The sequence below is a fragment of the Triticum urartu genome, chromosome 4 (assembly GCF_003073215.2).
Source record: "Triticum urartu cultivar G1812 chromosome 4, Tu2.1, whole genome shotgun sequence".
Classification (NCBI taxonomy): domain Eukaryota; kingdom Viridiplantae; phylum Streptophyta; class Magnoliopsida; order Poales; family Poaceae; genus Triticum; species Triticum urartu.
The window spans coordinates 225,799,267-225,806,050 of NC_053025.1; positions in this window are offsets into that span (position 1 = coordinate 225,799,267).

The window sequence follows — 6,784 nt, forward strand, 5'->3', positions numbered from 1 at the left end:
ATTACGCCGTGCAGCTCTGTTTCTGGCAAGGTGAAAAGGTCTCCAACAACATAGTAGAGTATGAAGGTTTAATAGCGGGCTTGAAGGCCGCGGATGCCCTGGGGGTGAAACGCCTCACCATCAAGGGCGATTCGCAGCTCCTTGTCAATTTCTCCAACAAAGTGTACGAGCCGAAGGATGAGCACATGGAAGCCTACCTAGCGGAGGTCCGCAAGATGGAGAAGCAGTTCTGGGGGTTGGAGTTGCAGCATGTGCCCGTTGGCACCAATCAGGAGGCCGACGACATCGCCAAACGGGCGTCCAGGCGGTTACCTCAGGAGCCTGGTGTTTTCGAGGAGCGGCTCTTCAAGCCATCAGCCCTGCCGTCATTATCGAACACGGCTCAGCCCCGGGAGGAGCTCCCTCAGCCACCTGCCTCAGGGGCTTCGGCCTGTGGCCCGGCCTTAGGAGCACGTCTGCTCCTGATGATGGAACCTCAGGAGGGATGTTGGACCGCGGAGCTCCGGAGTTACCTAACGCAAGGGACCCTGCCGGAGAAGGAGGAGGAAGCGGAGCGAGTGGCACGCCAGGCCACGGCATACTGCATCAAGGATGGAGAGCTCTACCGGAAGCGGCCAAACAATGTATCCCTGCGCTGCATCTCCAGGGAGTAAGGGAAGGAACTGCTGGAAGATATACATGGCGGAGATTGTGGACATCATTCATCATCGCGGACCCTCGTCGGCAAGGCGTTCCGCAGTGGGTTTTATTGCCCCACCGCGCTCAATGACGCCGTTGAACTAGTAAAAGCTTGTGAGGCCTGCCAGTTCGACGCCAAGCAGATCCATCAGCCAGCAGGAGGCTTGCATACTACACCCCTTTCGTGGCCATTCGCAGTCTGGGGGCTGGATATCTTGGGCCCGTTTCCTCGGGCGCCTGGGGGCTACCGCTACCTCTACGTCGCCGTGGACAAGTTCACCAAGTGGGATGAAGTAGAGGCTGTCCGCACCATTCCCGCGGGTTCCGCGGTTAAGTTCATCAAGGGCATCGTGAGCCGGTTTGGGGTGCCGAATCGCATCATCATGGACAACGGTTCGCAGTTCACCAGTAACCTCTTCAAAACATACTGTGCTAACCTTGGAATGCAGATATGCTACGCTTTGGTGGTGCACCCCCGAAGCAACGGCCAGGCCGAGCGGGCCAACGCGGAGGTCCTGAGGGGCCTCAAGACCAGGACGTTCAAGAAGAAGCTAGAGGCCTGTGGCAGAGGTTGGTACGACGAGCTTCAGTCCGTGTTGTGGTCCATCCGCACAACTGCGACCAAGCCGACTGGAGAGACCCCGTTCTTCCTGGTCTACGAAGCCAAAGTGGTCCTCCCTCACGAGGTCAGACGTCGCTCCGCACGGGTCCTGGCATTTGACGAGGCGCAGCAGGACGCCATGCGGGGGATGGACCTCGTGCTGGGGGAGGAACGTCGCCGAGAAGCCGCGCTACGAGCAGCGAGATACCAACAAACACTGCGGCGATATCACTGCCGCAACATCCGCCCCAGAACTCTCAAGGTAGGAGACCTCGTGCTCAGGCGAGTCCTCTCCAGGGAGGGGCTGCACAAGCTCTCTCCCATGTGGGAGGGCCCGTTCAAAGTTGTTCATGTTTCCAGGCCCGGCTCCACGCGCTTGGAGACTCAGGAGGGGGTGCCAGTCCAGAATGCGTGGAACATCCAGCACCTCCGGAGGTTCTACCCCTAAAAAAGGCCCGGAGCCTGTGAAGAAGGCGAATGCCTGTGAAGCTATCGCGTTTTGGAAAAGGCCCAGAGCCTGTGAAGAAGGCGAATGCCTGTGAAGCTATCGCGTTTTGGAAAAGGCCCAGAGCCTGTGAAGAAGGCGAATGCCTGTGAAGCTATCGCGTTTTGGAAAAGGCCCAGAGTCTGTGAAGAAGGCGAATGCCTATGAAGCTATCATGTTTTGGAAAAGGCCCAGAGTCTGTGAAGAAGGCGAATGCCTGTGAAGCTATCGCGTTTTGGAAAAGGCCTAGAGCCTGTGAAGAAGGCGAATGCCTGTGAAGCTATCGCGTTTGGGAAAAGGCCCGGAGCCTGTGAAGAAGGCGAATGCCTGTGAAGCCATCGCGTTTGGGAAAAGGCTCGGAGCCTGTGAAGAAGGCCAACGCCTGTGAAGCTCGCCGCCCGTGACACTCTCACGTAATAATGAGTTGGGGCTGTACATGCCCCGGAGTCTCAGGAGTGCCGGCCTCAGGCCCTGGGGCTCCCTCCCACGCCCAGTGGCAGCACTTAGCTCCATGCTGGTGAGAAGACGTCGAAGACTAGATTAGGTGCCGGACGCGGCTTTTCATTTGCTTTCCGCAGTTGGCTTGTTCCTTCTCATTCGAAGTTTTATTGAAGTTGTTGCCGTCTTTGGCTTGTGGTTCTCTGACTTTTCACTCTCCTGCCTCGATTTCTCTTGTGCAAGGCCTCGCGAGGGGGGCAGCTGAGCGCCCTCGCGAGTGTTCCTATCCTTGTCACTCAAAGAGTTCGTGACCTGGGCCCCTTACAGGAGCACCCCTCTAGTCCGTGCCCCACGGGCACCGCGACACAAACAAACGGCCTAGGTCGGTCGCCCCCCCCACGGCCGGGGCCGGGAACTATCCACGCTCGGGCACGTAGCCGGAAGGTACGGTAACGAAAGCAAAACGATGATTAACAGCAATAACCCAAACACGCCCCCGCGGGGCTCCACACTATTGTCTTTGTTACGCAGGGAAAAGGAAAAAGAAAGAACAAATCTGGTGCAGCTCGCCTCACACCGGCCCGCAGGGAAGGCCCGAGCTGCCTCTGGAGCTCAGGCGGACTCCCTCTCGCGCTTCACCAGGGCGCGACGGTGGGCGGACACGTTGCCACCTCCCAAGTAGATACGGTGGCGCAGGGGCTGACCGCGACCACCGCTAGAGGAGTCGCCGCCTGAAGAAGAACCGGAGAAGCTTGAGGAACCCTGAGCGCCACCGGCCACGCGAGCGCTGCCCTCTCCATCATCGCTGGAGCTGGGTTCCCAGCCACGGTCGTCACCCTCGGGGCAACACCCTGCGCGGCGACCATCTTCCCCAAACACCCTCACGTAGAGGGTGGCATCACCGTCGAACTTGAAGTGTAGGGTGCACCGACGGCTCAGGCCACGCGCGCGGGCAAACGTCTGCCAACCGCGGGCTAGGAACAGGCTCCCGGCCGCGGAGACCTCCAGTGAGACCCATGAGGCCCGGCTGCAGCAGCCGTCGGCCTGAAGCCAGAGGCCGCCCGGGGCACCGGCCGGGGAGCTCGCCAAGGAGGAAGCGAGGAAGTGGAAGCCGGGTGCATGGTCGGCCTCCGCCGACCACACGACGAACTCCGGCAGCACTTCAGCAGCTGACGAAAGCGCGGCCTAGGGGGACGCGCAGCCGGAGCGCGCCCCCCGGCCGCAGCAATCCGCCCGTCGCTGTGCTGAAGATCGCCTCCACGGCCGCGGGGAGCCACCGTGGTGGCCACAGGATGTTTACGAGGGCGCCCTCGGCCGCGCTTGGGTGGGGTAGAGGCGGGCTCAACCTGGTGAGCCTTCCCCTTCTCTGCGGCCGAGAACCTCCTTGACGGGGCCATGAAGAAAAGGAGAAGCAAGGAGGGATGAACTGGAAGGGCGCGCGCCGTCGTCACATTTATAACTGGCGATGGCCAACCAACGCCCCACAGATCGCTAGGTAATTATGACCCGCTTTGCATGCAGGGACTTGTCCAACTGTGCAGTTACCGAGGCGCATGGGGGAAGCTGGAGACGCCCACGTCACAACCAACCCGCCATGCGGCAGCCCAAGGCCGCATAAGCCTGTTAAGGGTGCCCGCGGCAGCTTCGCTCCTTGGTGCCCTTCCGCCTCCCTGACGGCCAAGTTCGGAGCACACGCCTTGGCCCCGGGCGCTACAGTCCGCTGTTCCCTGGCACAACCACGCTGGGTCCCAAGAGCTAATGCCTTGCAACTAAGGCGCACGTGCACAGGATGTCGTGGCGCGCTATGCTCTCAAAAGGGGGGTCAACAGGAACGCGATCATCTTCACCAACTACAAACCCAAGACCCTCGAGCGAGGGGGCCAAGCCTCGCGAGTACCGGTACGAACGCTAGAAGAAATTTTCCTCACGTGACGGCCCCGGGCACTCAAATAGTACTCAGGTCCTATCTTGCCGACAAGGTCATCAAGACGAGGAAACAGGTCATGTGAGAAGTCGAATAGCGCGGTGTACCGAAATCACAGCACGGTGACTTCGTTGGGTTCTTTAATAGGTACGGAGAGCCATGCACGCTAGGGAGCTAGGCCCGCGGAAGGTGTCGCCAGACGAGTCCGTCTACAGAGCGAGCAAGCAGGCATACATCCAAAATCGACAAACAACCCGGAGAAACGTCCGCGACACCTCCTTTCCTACTTTGGTGCAGGAGAGGCCAAATACAGCCGCAAGCCAGACGCGAAAGAGTATCCCTTTGGAATCGATCGAGGCGATCAGAACAACGAAAGAGCATGCCTATACTTACTATCGAGATGAGCCACGAGACCAAGACAGGACCGCGAACTATGATAGATAGGACATAAAGGGTCACCGTGGAGCACTTCAAAGAACCTGGCATAAAAAATCACAGAGCTTCTGCTGGCACGGAGCGAAAGACTCATAACTTTTGTCAGCTGTATAGTTAATTAATACTTAGCTGTCTCTCTCAACTATCAATATTAGACTCTCCGATATTAAGATTGAATATGGGGCTCTCCAACCGTAATATATATGCGAGTAAGACAGAAAAGCTCGCCTCTGATATAATAATGGACCAGCACCTAACACAAGATTTGCCTAAGGGGGATAACGGAGGGAGAACATTCCGAAGAACGCACAGTAGCAAGGGAGGCAGGCAGATGGAAAAAGGAGTAGTATTGAAGTGAGAATCAGAAGTAGGAAGAGATAGAGAGAGAAGATCAGAAAGAGAGAGAGAGAAAGGTGGAGCTGAGCATCCTTCCCAGCTATCATCCCCCAGCCAAGAACAGACCCTCGCGAGGCTGTTCTTCCTTGTATTGTTCATCATCATCAGCCCAAGAGGCAATCCACCACACCACACACTGGAGTAGGGTATTACACCACAACGGTGGCCCGAACCAGTATAAACCCTGTGTCTCTTGCGTTGTTCTTTCCTTAGTTAGATCCTAGCAAGGCGGAGGGGTGCAGGTAGGTAGGAGGCGAAATCTCCGCACGCACCCCAGTGTTCGAACCTCAAGGGTCTGCTGGAACCCGAAATGAATGCACCAACTATATCTAATATGAATTAGCGTGAGGTGTCCGTTCTGTTCCGGCTAAGCTCCCCCTTTCTATCCTCACGAGGACTTGGCGCTCTACGCTGACAGGTCCCAGTCCCCAGGCAAGCTTCAGCCATGGCAATAAAACAAGTAAGTAAATTTTCATTAAATTAAGAGTGCTACTGTGAATACCAGGTCGCGATGCCATGGTCAAGGCCAGGCACAGAGATTAAGTACGTGGTTTACCCACGAGGTCCCAAGCGCTCATAAGCCTCTCTAGGAGGTCGGTCTATTGTCATTTTCTCTGGCAATCCGCAGACCTCTTCATTCTCAAGAATCTGAGCAAGCCACATTCCCATGCGTGGGACTGCTAGTTAAAAACGTATAAAAAGGAAGGTAGCGTCAACCCTGTGACAGAGTTGCACTGGGCGAATCTTTTGGAACGCGGGATCTTTCTTGACGCTACGCGTTGGTCTGATAAAGACTGTTGGTATGGCGACGCGCGCTGACTTAATCTTGCCATTGTGTCTGACTCCCGTCGAATGTTCATCTAAGAATTCCGGAGTATATACGAGGCGCCAATATAGCCACAAGGGAGTTCAGTAGGTGGGACGCAAGGCTATACATATAGCATCTTTTAGATCTTTCATTGTTGAATAGTCCGATACCCCTCAAAGCACTAGCTTTCCACTCTCACAGCGAAAGAGAGCACTTTCCCTAATAGCTCTACCGACCCTCAGGTCCCAGCTCACGAGCAAGCCTCAGCCGCCGCGGTATGAAGCAGGCCTCTTTATAAATCGGCATCGTATTTCTTGTCCAACACGTGGGTCAAGCTGACCTAGGGCGCTTAAAGGGCTATGAGAGCAGTAGGACATCGCGCTCGCCACTCTCCAGTGTCCCCCTTTTAACATGGCAGCGTCATCCCGAAGAGTAGGAAGAGAAGCAGAGGCGCTGCGATCTCACTTTTCTTGCACATCGGTCAACTAACGTTGCTTAAATACCTAAAGGAGGGATAAATGTGCTCCTTCATCGAGCATTGAGAGACTCATTGATATCACTAATCTTAGCGAGTGGAATAAAGATTCATAAAACGCTCTAAGGCCTTCGATATATAGAACTCGGAATCCGATCAAGAGAAACTTCTAGGCCTCAAACGTTCCTACCCACACTCTTGGAGTTCACAACTCTTAAGCACATTGACAAGAGAGTTCGAAGTCAGGAGCATTGAGCATGAGGACCTTCTGTGTTGTATGGCGACAGTGTGTGACAGCAAATTTTAATATTAGAGTGACAGGAGCGAAGAGGCATCCTTAAGTTATAATTTCCATAAGAATTGCGGCTCTTAAGATGGCTCATTACCGAATACCATTAACTTAGAGGATCAGGTTTTAAGTACTTACTCACGGAGCTATGCAGGGCCAGATTGGGAGAATGATGTACCTCTCATACGTGCGCACCGCGGTTGTCGTGGCACCCAGAAAGACGAATTGTTGTCCTCGGACCTTTCTTTTCAAATAG